Source organism: Lissotriton vulgaris, chromosome 3_1, assembly GCF_964263255.1.
Source record: "Lissotriton vulgaris chromosome 3_1, aLisVul1.2, whole genome shotgun sequence".
Taxonomy (NCBI): domain Eukaryota; kingdom Metazoa; phylum Chordata; class Amphibia; order Caudata; family Salamandridae; genus Lissotriton; species Lissotriton vulgaris.
This window is the reverse complement of record NC_141689.1, coordinates 195,575,725-195,588,322: the sequence shown is the minus strand read 5'-3', so window position 1 is coordinate 195,588,322 and position 12,598 is coordinate 195,575,725. Positions and strand designations below refer to the sequence as shown.

The following is a 12,598-nucleotide window of genomic DNA, read 5'->3' as shown; positions in this document are numbered from 1 at the left end:
AGCGTTTTCCTGCTTTGTTTTCTGTCTCGACTGGGTTAGGGATGTCAGGAGTAGAAGCTTCTGCTGGGATTGGGCCGCCACCAAGGTCTCTAGATGCTCATTCAATTCTGGGCTTGGGAAATGACCGATGTGCACAAAGGGGGCAGAGGTGGTGGAAGCATGCATGAAAAAGATCCCTAGTCACTCAGACATTAATATCGTGGGCGTTAATTCACCAAAACACTAGGGGTAGTGAAAGTGACTTCACAGACCCTTTGGCCATGATGAAATCACAGGACGTGACATCATGTGACTGTTGACACTGGTGACATCACAGGAAGTGATGTCGCATTACCATAATCACATCTTAGGAAGTGCTCTCTCAGCTAATGTGTAAGGTTATCAAAATAGCAAAATATTACTAAAGTAAGTAAAAGCAAACATTATTAACAGAATGATAGCTGTGATATGCCATTAGCGCAACTATGAAATGCCATGGTAAGCAGCCATAATATGTTAAAGGTGCAGCCTTTACAAGCCCAGATGCAATCTTCCAATACCTAAGCTCAACATGCATTTACTCAGATTTAACCATCATTTGACTGTGCTGAATTATAATTTGCCTAGCCTTGCACCTCATTTGTCCATGCTTATTCATCGTTAGCCCTGGTTAAACAATCAATAACCCAGGCTCAATCACCTTACACCAAATGTAAACTCAAATGTAGAGGTCTAGCCCTAATTCTTAATTTTGAATCAATCAATAAAAACATTTGTAAAGCGCACTACTCACCGAGAGGGTCTCAAGGCGCTAGGGGAGGGGTGCTGCTACTGCTCGAATAGCCAGGTCTTGAGTAGCCTCCTGAAGGTATGTAGGTCCTGCGTCTGCCGTAGGAGGATGAAGAGGGTGTTCCAGATTTAGGCCGCGAGGTTGGAGAATGATCTGCCGCCGGTGGTCGCTCTTCAGATGCGGGGAACGGTGGCGAGGGCGGCGGAGCGGAACTGGTGGTTCGGGGTGTAGAAGGTGAGTCGTCTGTTGTGGTATGCCGGTCCGGTGTTGTGGAGTGCTTTGTGTGCGTGATTGAGGAGCTTGAAGGTGATCCTCTTGTTGATGGGGAGCCAGTGCATGTCTCTCAGGTGGGGTGTGGTGTGGCTGCAGCGGGGGATGTCGAGGATCAAGCTTGCAGAGGCGTTCTGAATGTGTTGTAGTCGTTTCAGGAGCTTGGCCGAGGCTCCTGCTTAAAGCGCGTTTCCATAGTCTAACCTGCTGCTGACGAGGGCCTGGGTGACCGTTCTTGTTTCGGTGGGGATCCACCTGTAGATCTTGCGGAGCATGCAGGAGGATGAGATGGCGTTGACTTGCTTGGTCATGGAGAGTGTTGAGTTGAGGATGAAACCTAGGTTGCGTGCGTGGTCGGTAGGTGTCAGTGCTGCTCCTAGTGTGGTCGGCCACCAAGAGTCGTCCCAAGCCGAGGGGGTGGAGCCGCGGATGAGGACTTCCATCTTGTCCGAGTTCAGCTTCAGACGGCTGTTCTTCATCCACAGCTTTCATTCCTTCGTGGAGGTTGGTTTTGGCAGTGAGGGGGTCCTTGGTGAGGGAGAGAAGCAGCTGAGTGTCGTCGGCATAGGAGATGATGTTGAGTTTGTGCAGTCGGGCGACGTGAGCGAGAGGTGCCATTTCCAGACAGTTAAGCATGTCTTCTGGAGTGGGTGAAATTGCTGGACTTGATGTGTCAGAGAAATATATATAATAAAGGTTATCTTGTCCAGGCTTTGTACTCAAAAGGAGGTCAGTCCCAAAAGAAGGGCCAAATTATTATTTGCACGTTACAGTTAATTTGTTATTATTGTTTTTAGTAAAGATCAGTGTAAATTTAATGCGAAAACGCTACTCAAGGTGAAGAAAAAAGGAAACATGAGCCAAAACTACACAAAAATAGGCACGGGGGCATGGTCATGCTGTCGATGGAGTAGGACATGCCACGCGGCAGCGCCGCTCTCCCGCAGCCAGCCTAAATACATCTAACGGTACAGAGACCCGGGACCTGGTAGCAGACCGTCTGTTAACCTGCAGCATGACATCAGCTGCCTCCTGCAGGTGCCGGGGGCCCCCTGGGACCGATTGCCTCACCTCAGCAATGCGCTTTGGGAGCCAGCGACGGCCGGACCCACCATCTTGGAGTCAGTCGGAAGTGGAGGTGATGGACTCTGAGGGCCGGGAGCTGGCCTCCATGATATCTTGGGCCTTCTCCGGGGGCCGTCCTGCCTTCCGGAGCTTGGGCACGAGCGGGCCCCCCACCCGCCTGCTGCTGTCTTCCTGAATGTTTGAAAGAGGCCTGCCCGGCTGGGCTGAGGCGCCGCCATCTTGATTGAGCTCTCTGCGGCCTGGACTCGTAGAGGCCTCATCTCCTAATTGTGCGTATCGAGGGCCAGGTCGTGCCCGGAGGACATCGCAGCGGAACCCCTACTGTCAGCCTACATAGAGCTGGGAGAGCAAGTTGAACAGTCGCTTTCCTTGGTGGTGTTGGGCCGGGGCCACACCCAGAGAACATAGGTGGGCCTACCCGTTCCCCCGATATACCTGCATCGGGGAGTGGCGCTGGCGGGTGAGGCCTGTCGGTGGTCCGCCCGCCCTACATTTGGGACTGCCATTGAGGCCAGGTGGGACGACCGCAGAGGTAAGACAATTCACTGGCCTATATATATATTCATACACCTGGCTGTGGAGCTGGGCAGGGGGATCGGCTGCGTTATTGGGCAGCGGATGTCCCTCCCTCCCCTGCTTGAGTGACTGAGCTAGACAGGCCTTGCAGCCTTGGTCTGGCAACTAGCGCTGGTGATCGGGCTTTGCACTGCCCGTGGAGACTGCCCAGGCCCTTTCCCCACTCTTGCTCCTGCTGTGTGACTGGTGGCCCCCTGCTTCGACTCGCTACTGGGCCCTGCTGTGTTGGGACGAGGTGAATGCAAACTCGGAGGTTGTAGGAACCCCTTGCGCCACAGCTGGCGGGGGGCAGGCACTTGGGGTGGGGCGGGGGTGATCGCCCCCACTGTTGCACAGCGGGCACTGGTCCCCTGCCTTCTTGACCTCTGGTGTAGGATTGTTGCATGACCCCTGTGCCACAGGACTCGCCAATTTGGAGCACACAAGCTGAAGGGTCTAGACTGCGGCCCATTTTTGGTTCCCTCCTTCTGTTGGGCCAGGTGACTTGGCGGCCTGGCTTTCTTCCTGAGGAACTCCGGGCGTACACGCCCATATCCTGGCCCAGACCCAGACTCCTCCGTGGGTCTCTTCATCCACCTCCTCTCCCGCTCTGGCCTCTGAGGCGATATTGGGATTTACCTCTGGACTGCTGCTTTTTGTCCCAAGAGACTTTGACCCTAATGGGAGACATCCTCGGGTGTGCAGGGCCAAACCCCCCTCTCATTGACCTTCGGTGACCCTGGACCTATAGCCCCATACAATCTTTACCATGGAAAGGCGGTGCGTGCCCCGGCCGTAGTCGTCCTCCGCCGGGGTCACCATGTAGCGGGGGTCCTGGGAGAACATGCCCTTTACCAAAGCTGGAAAAGAGATGCCTGCTGCTTCCTCCAGAAATGTCACAGTCCCAGCCATGTGGGTGAAATCGAGCTCCTCTACCTCGGCCCTGCCAGACCCCCCCACTGACCTCTACTTTAAGAAAACCAGCTTCAAATCCTCTTATGCAGGCCTTTATGACTAACTTCTTACATGAAATAAAAGCAGAGATTGGCTTCCTCAGGACAAACTTTAAAGTTTGCCTCTGTGATCCTAGGTGAGATGTGGTGGAAATCGGTGGCAGGGTTGGGTGGAGCGGGTGTCTCCCATTCTCACAGCGATTCATCCCCGGAACTGAATTAACATCTCTTAGGTCCAAGAGAGATTATTTATTTGCCTGTGTTGATGGCTGGCTGCGGGGTTCGGAGGCCAGAACCTGCAAAGAAAATTCTCTCAGCTCCCCCCCCCCCCCCTTCCATTCAACGTGTCCCGAAGGGGAGTGACTTCCCCAGAATGGACCTATGCATTACCAATGGACCATTCCAGGACTTGAATAGCTATCTATGGCCCTGGTGGCCTTTTTGTATTTGTTATGGTTGTTCTTCCCTTTTCCTCTCCCTCTATTCTGACCCTGGGGCCCTGGGGTTTGCTGGTCGCTATAACCTTCTCCCTGCTACCTCTCTTTGCCATGGGGGGCCTGTTTTACTATGGACTGCTGAGCGATCAGGATCAAGTGGACTGCGTCCCTCACTCCACCCTTACACTTGCAGACAGTGGGGCCTTTTATGATCGAATAGAGATGGATACACTGCACATTGTCATGCCCCACACAAATAATCACGATACAGACTAAATTTCTCTCACTAAATGTTAAAAGGTCTGAACACGCCCATCAAACACAGACAGGTTTGGCGTTACTGCAAGAACCAGATATTATCTTTCTACAAGAAACAGATCTCCTACACTCAGACACACCGTACCCCAAAAACCCCACTCAATACTGGACGTCCTCAACAACAAGAACAGCAGGGGTGGTTATCCTCTTCAAGGCTGGTCGTAACTTACAAGGGGCACTGGAGGCGCGGTACATGATGGGACTCCATCTTAAAATCAGCTGCCAGATTAATAACAGACCCATCACCTTCACTAATATTTACACCCCTAACTAATCAGAGGACCTATACCGTAGAAACCTCCTTAAGGATCTAGCCCACAAGATGACAAGCGGTTGCTCATTGGAGGGGTGAGGGGGGACTTCAATTTGGTATTGGACCCAGCGATAGATCAAAGTGCGACTTCCTTTTAGGGAGTGGGGGGCCGTGTCAGTGAACTTGAATTGGGACATCACGGCTTTGGGCTTGGTAGATGGATGGCGGTACAAATTTCAAGACGCACAAGACTAAACCTTCTTCTCCCAGGTCCACAGTTCATACTCGCATATAGACAATATTTTCTTATCACATGCCCTCCTCCGGTCCCTTGAGTCTGCAAGTATCTCTGACATATCCATCTTGGACTATGCGCACCTTGACATGACTCTGACGAGAATTGGGAGGGCTTCCCGCTCTGCACCACGTTGGTGGCTTCCTCCGCATATCCTATACGATCCGGTCAATATCGCGGAGCTCTGGCAAGAAATCCACACCTATTTCAAGGCTGATGCCTAAGAAGCACATCTTGTGAGACGCCTTTAAGGCGACCATCAGTGGCACTATCACATCCATTAGGATTGCCCGTACTCAAGAAGTCTGGCTAGTGAAAACTGGACTGACCAGAGATATTAAGACCCTGGAGTGCTTGGATCACGCTGCTCCCTTGAGACGGCACAAGAAGCAGTTAGCTTTACTACGTGGCCAACTACGAGCGAGCAGAGCACTCAGTCCTCGCACTGAAACAAAAATATTAGGAAGGAGTAGACCAGGTTGGCTCCCTATTGGCCTGCCGGATCCGTACCCGAATATCTCTCAAACCCATATCTCCAAGGTCAAAAATTAGGATGGTACGTGGGCCACCTCTGAAACTGACAGACAGCGGGCATTTCATAGATTCTACTCCGCCCTCTATGGCTGAGGGGACACTTTTTTAGGTGAGGTGGGCTCCTCCCTTGCATCATGCCCATGGCCGCCCCTAGATCCGGCCCATAAATATAGCTTGAAATCCCCATTTATACTAGACGAGGTGTGCCTGGCACTGAAAGACCTTCCAATGTGCAAAACCCTGGGCCCAGATGGGCTCACAGTGTCCTTCTACTGCCTATTCTTGCCCTAAATACAGGACCACCTTTTACATCTTTTTAACTCTTTCACCGATAAGACTAGCCTGACGCCCACGATGATTATGGACGAGATAGTTTTAATAACCAAGCCGAGGAAGGAGAAGTCGCTTTGTACGTCATACCAGCCCATTTCTCTCCTCCGCACGGATGCTAAGATTTACACTAAGCTCTTGGCAAACCGACTGGAACCTTATCTACCCTGCCTGGTCGATCCCGACCAGGTTGGATTCATTCGCAGGCGACCGAGAGAGGACAATATTTGGCGCCTGGCCCCCTTGGTGGAATAGGTCCAGCGATGGGATATCCCAGCGTGCCTCCTATCCCTGGATGCCATGAAAGCCTTTGACAGGGTGGACTGGTCATTTTTCGGAGGGGTACTACTGAAGATTGGGATCGGGCCTAACATGATATCCTGGATAATGACATTCTATGTTGCTCCCACCGCGCAAACCCCAGTCACCGGTCTTCTTTCTGCCTCGGTGCACATCCACAGGGGCACCTGAAAGGGATGCCCACTCTCCCCTCTACTTTTCGGTCTAGCAGTGGAACCCTTGGCGATAGCAATCCGCCAGGTATCTGATATTAACCGCATCGCTGCGGCGCGAATTCCCCGCCCATGCTGACTCCGCCTTGCGCGGGCGGAGTCATAACGGAACGGTTCCGTCATCCGCACAGCTCACCCGACGTGCATGACGGAACCGTTCCGTCAACAGCATCGAAGGGTTTAAGGATATCGCCTTTTGGCGGTTGTGAGAAGTTGGCCTGGTATATGATGATCACTATTCTAGTGAGCACCTTGCACCAGTCCAAATGACCCTTATGGTGATTGGTTGTAAGTCAACCTTATAGACCAGCTATCCTAGTGGTAGCATGGACAAAAGCAGTCTTAGGCTAAACTCAAGAGGGCATGTGAAGCCAGCTGTTTTACCATATTCAATCCTTTTAAATACCAAATGAAAGGACACCACACAAGTTATATATTACAAAATATATGTATTTAGTTCTAGAATAATCCCCTATACTCTTTATGACCACAGAAGCACAAGCGTAAAACAAAGAACTCAGTATAACATACAATAAGCTGGCTGCACAACAATGGATAGGCCAGGTGGCCACTCAAACCATATATTAAAAAAGTGGTATAAGTACCACGTCACGAACAATGGTAAAGCCTAGGGCCTGGGAATCGCTGGGCCTACACTGGACTAACGAAGGTTAGGACATAGGAGGCCCACAGGATGCGGATGCAGTGTCTATAGGCAACCGCGTTTACCATACAAGTCAATGGTGCGTAAAAATCAGAAAGTTATACGTTTAGGAGACTTCCAACTGGACTAGAACTTAGCCACTTGAAACTAGGACACTAGGGATGTAAATCACTACAGGGGCACCAGAGTACCCTCGATACCTCACCCACAGGAAGCTGGGTGTATAGGTGCCAAAGTGTGTCGGGTGTCTTCGTGAAGTTCTATGGAGCCTGGAGGAAAAGATGCTGCAGGCGGCCAGGAGAGAAGAGTCCGTTTGGATCCAAGGGTGGATCGAAGATGTAGAGTACCTGAAAGCAGAGGGGACAGAGTCTGGGTCACTAGCCAGTGACCAGGATGGAACCAGGACGGAACCAGGCAATGTTGGGTTGCGATCAGGAGCTGTCGAGTAGTTTGTCTCCGCTGCCACGTACACCAGGAAGGATCGAGGATGACCAGCTGGTGAACTCGAGCTGTCCCACGAAGGCTCTTGCTGTCAGCGGTGTTGGTACTCGAATCGGAGTCACCAAGCCTTGACAAAGGCAACTGAAGCAGGACTCGAAGATATCTTCTTGATCGGAAAGGGAAGGTCAGATCGGTGCCTCCTTTTCAGGGGAACTAGGGCCAGTCTGGAGCAACCAGACCAGCAGTTCAAAATCGCAACGGCAAAGAAAGTCTTGATGCGCTGATGGTGCCTGTTTGCACAGGGTGGCCACTCCTTGGCCACAAGGGAGATTCTTCAGTCTTCTACGTTGAGTAGGATGTCGAAGGGTCCAGAGTTTCATTTCAAAGTTTCAGTCAGGATGATCTGATGTGCATTGGCACAGCTCCTACCTTTATTCCAAATCAAGGGGCTGGAACACCTGCTAGGTCCCTCCTATGGGTGGGACCCAGGAAGGGGGTGGTTACACCCCTTTCCCTTTGTCCAGTTTCGCGCCAGAGCTGGGGCTGGAGAGCCCCAGCACCGGTTTGAACTGGACTTCGCATGGGACACCTTGTGTGCCCCAGGCAGTGTCTAGTTTCCTTCAGCCCTCCCTGCCCCAATCCACTATCTCCTGTCCGGGGTGGTATAACACCTCCCTGTGACGGGAAACCTATTGTCCAGGCCTCCCCTGCCTGAGTTTCGGTCAGCAGCAGGAGGCCAGACTCGTGTCTGTGGCAGCAGCATCCATTTTGTGATGCTGAGGCTCTGGTTAGATTTAACCGCATTTAAGCAAAGTAACATGTCTTCTCCCTCTAGAAGGATGGAATGCTACCTCCGTCGCCAGAACTGGCGAGGGGTAAGTATTCCAAAGCGTATGACACCTTACACGACATGTTTTGATAAAGCCAAACCAAAGTTAGCAAGTAACCGCGAGGATTAATGGCAATATCCCAGAACAGCTAAGGGACATGGTTCCGAAAGCTGCAGACAGGCTCAGCTCATGCTAGAGCACCATCTCACATAAAACCAAGCACTCTGCCTCCAGGATTGTTAAGGCCTGCCATAGGAGTGACTTATAGGTGTATATGTGTCCAGATTTAGGTTTAGATATAGGTATACTATATCTAAGCAAGGGGTGATTACACCACCTTGCCCCAGCTGAGTGATCAGCCAGTTGTGTCAGTTTGGATAGCCAGCCAGGGGTGGCAAAATATATGCTGCAGCCCCCGGTAGGCCTTGGATGCACCTATGCCCTGGGTACCTATAGTACACTGTACAGGGGCTGATAAGGTGATCCAATACCCAATTGGAGATGTACCTTAGGTACATGGAGTCCATTTTAAAGATAGAGCAGATAGCCTGGGGTCCTGATTAGCAGGATCCCAGGCCAACTAAGTTGAAAACCATCTAAACACTAGGCAAAAAATCTGGGGTAACCATAGTCAGGTATCCACCTTCCTACAGCGGTGATGAGCACAAAGTCGCGCTGTTCGCAGATTACCTTTTTCTGACCTTGACCAATCCCAGAGATTCTTTCCCTACCTTGATTTCGCATTTTCGTAAATTCAAACAAATCTCAGGTCTTAAGATTGATACTGCCAAATCGCAGGCATTGAACTTAACACTTTCGCCACAGGAGGTCTTGGAACTGCAGTCACTCAATCCATTCCAAAGGGCGTCCCGCTCGATCCAGTACTTGGGTCTTAACGTGACACCCACGCTGGCTACATGGCCCCAAGCTAATTGGATGGAATGCCGCTGCTCTGTCTTAGAAGATCTAAGGCGTTGGAAGCTACTCCCCATGTCGTTACTTGGATGACTTAGTGTGGTGAAGATGTCGATACTGCAGAAAGTGCTCTATCTTTTCCAAACCCTTCCCATAGCGATCAAGGGTCTTCAGAGGGACATAAATTCTTTTATTTGAGAAAAAGGTTGTCCACGATTCTCCAATAAAATACTTATGGTACCCCGAAATCGGGATGGACTTGCCTGCCCCAATTTGCTCCTTTTTTACTGGGACGCTCACCTCCCCAACATTTCTGAATGGGTGGTCCGCGAAAGTAAAAACAGTGCTTCCATATGGACAGAGTGGTGGCGTGCAGACCTCTCTGGGACCTGGCTAAAACCTCGTAGTGCTTACAATTCTTCCCCTACAGAAACTGTTTTGGCGATATGGGACAAGCTCGCTATCCCATATACCCTGATTTTCCTCCAGCTTTTCAACCCCACTCCTTCCCGGCCTGGGGGAAGGGGACTGTTGCACAATCACTGATCTTTTGTAAGGGAAACCTTTAAGACATTTGATCAATGCGTACAAGACTGTCATCTCCCTGCCAGGTCACCATTACAATATTATCAACTTAGACACTGGCTGCTCACATATACTAATACACAAGGGGCCATGCGCCAGCTACTTTCCTTTGTGGTGCTTGTGCTATCCTTCGATTGCTTGCGGGGGTTATCTCATGTACATACCAGGTTCTACAGCATTCCAACCCTATCCCCCTCCACCCATATCAAGCGCAGTGGCACTCTGACATCCTGGACGCATCCCCCCGCAACAGTGGGAACAGCTTTGGCACGACATCCATAGAATATATAGAAGTGTCTCCCAGCGTGAAACAGGCTACAAAGTTATGGCCGCTTGTAATACACCCTAGTCTAGTTGCAGAAAATGTTCCCCACCTCCTCACTCCTGTGTTGGCGATGCGACTCTGTTATGGGTTCCTTCATACATATCTGGTGGTCCTGCCCACTTGTTACCCTTTTCTGGAAGGAGGTGCTGAGTCACATTAAAGACACAGTGGGGTTCCCTATACCAAGTATGCCACCAGTAACTATCTTAGGGGTCTGGCCCCAATCCCTCAAAGCTATGACACATACTGACTGCAGCTCTTTAATTATATTCTTCTACAACGTGGGGCTGAGTCCCCCTAACGAGCCGACCCACTTCAACATAGATTATGGACCTTCTACCTTACCCCATCCCCTCCCAGTGACACCACCATAACCCCTTAGCGCCCCCTCTCACACATTCATGCCCCCCACCTAATATGGCTAGATGCTGAGCGATGACCTTCATGGACACCAATCACCTCTCGCCCCCCCCCCCTATTTTTCTCCCTCCCCCCCCGATCCTCCTTGTTTTTATTTTTCATTTTTCTGTTCAATGTGACATAAACTGAATCCTGTCTCTAGATTGCAGCCCATTTCCTAGCTTGGGCGGTGTAGCCCCACTACATATCACACGCTGGACAATGTTTTTTATACCTTACACTATCTGCCCAGAAGCAATAGCTTCCTCATAGCGATATCACTGGGGGGATGTTGAGATTGGTAAAAATTGAATGGTGACATAGAGTAAGCCAAAATGACATGATCAAGATCAAAATACTTCCCTATAGGATTGCATGAAATACCCCTTTCTTTGCGGTCTATTTACTATTGATGACCTGTCTATAGGCATTATTCTTTGAAACGCGGGGCACCTGCCTGAACTCAATAGACACTACTGCAAGCCTATATCTATTGCACTGTGATAAGACCACTCAGGACGCTGTGGGATATTAAAAGTGTACCGACAGGATCCGTCAAGATATCAACAAACAGTACAATTGCTAACAATATTATATGTATGAAAACTGAGTTTACAGTCATTTGAAAACATTAAAACAGATTTGAAAGAAAAAAATAAGCACAGGCAATGTATCCTTAAAATCCTGGAGTAAACAGCTAATTTATCTGTTTTATATTCATTCTGCGCAGCCTGGTGCCTGGAAAACGTTTGTGAGGAGAGCAGTGTGACCAGTCCAAACTCGACATTCAAATTGACTTTTTCAATACAGTTTAAATCAGATTTTAAATATTATTTAATTATTCCTCCTGGCATTCACATACGTGCACACACACACCAATGTTAAAGTCATTGGAAGATAGTCTAAGTCTAAATGAATCAAATCCAACTTCACATTCTTACATACTGTTACCCTGAGAATGGTCTTCTATGATCGATGATGTACGCTTACATGACACTGAATTTCAGACAGTATACAATGTTTGCTGTAATGCATGGAATAAAACAATATATACAACCTGTCCATTCAGTATTAAATTGAAATTGTGCGTCTTAACTTCATGAAATTAATTAGGGAAGGAGTACTTGCTTTGGCTTTTATATTTAGTTTGGTTTAGATCATTATCCCATTTCAGGTAAAAAAGAAAACACATTTCTGGTTTACAGTTTTTGAACTAGGGGAAGATCTTGATATTTTCTTGGATCCCATGGCTTGGCTGTTAATATTCTGGCCCAGGAGTTTGTGTTTCATGATTGTTATACCTGGCCCTTTTTGCAAGGTTATGCCCAAACATTTTGCCTTGTTCGTCCTATTTTTCTAACCTTCGTTTTGTTGCTATGGAACTCTAGGAATTTTACATCTGCCAACCAGTGCTAAAGTACATTTGCTCTCTCCCTAAAATGGAATAGTAATTAGTTTCTCCAAGATTGCCATATTTGATTTACTAGCAAGTCCCTAGGGCAGTGCACCATGTGGGCCCATGGCCTGTAAATCAAATGCTACTACTTGGCCTGCTGTACTGATTGTGCCACCCACATGAGTAGCCTTGCAACCACATCTCAGACCTACAACTGCAGTGTTTGTGTATGAAGTTTTAAACTGCAATTTCGATCTGGCAAGTGCACCCACTTGTTAGGCCCAAACCTCCCCTTTTATTACATGTAAGGCACTCCTAAGGTAGGCCCAAGGTAGCCTAATGGGAAGGGCTGTTGCATTTTACACGTCTTGGTAGTGAAATACTGCTAATTTAGTTTTTCACTACAGCAAGGCCTATCTCTCACGTAGGTTAGGTTAGCATTGGCCCTGTTGTGTAACATCTTAGAAGTCTATATTCCAGCTGGGAACTGATAAAAAATTGGAGTTTGGGGTCGCTTGACTCACAATTAAAAAATAGATCTTTTAGTAAAGTTTTTTTTTTAATTGCAGGTCTGAAAATGGCACTTTTAAAAAGTTGTCATTTTCTTACTTTAACCATTCTGTGTCTCTGCCTGTCTCTGAATACACATTACACATCTAGGTCAGGAGGGCTGTTGGGCCGTTTGTGCATTCACTCTAGACAGTAACACAAAGAAAGTTGAATTGGGCCCT

At 49.1% G+C, this 12,598-nt stretch overlaps 1 protein-coding gene across 1 annotated transcript in view; it reads left to right on the top strand.

Annotated features, from left to right (window-relative positions):
• Window positions 1-12,598, top strand: part of TPGS2 (tubulin polyglutamylase complex subunit 2) — a 119,617-nt gene that overhangs the window by 699 nt on the left and 106,320 nt on the right. The gene's annotated exons all lie outside the window — the stretch shown is intronic.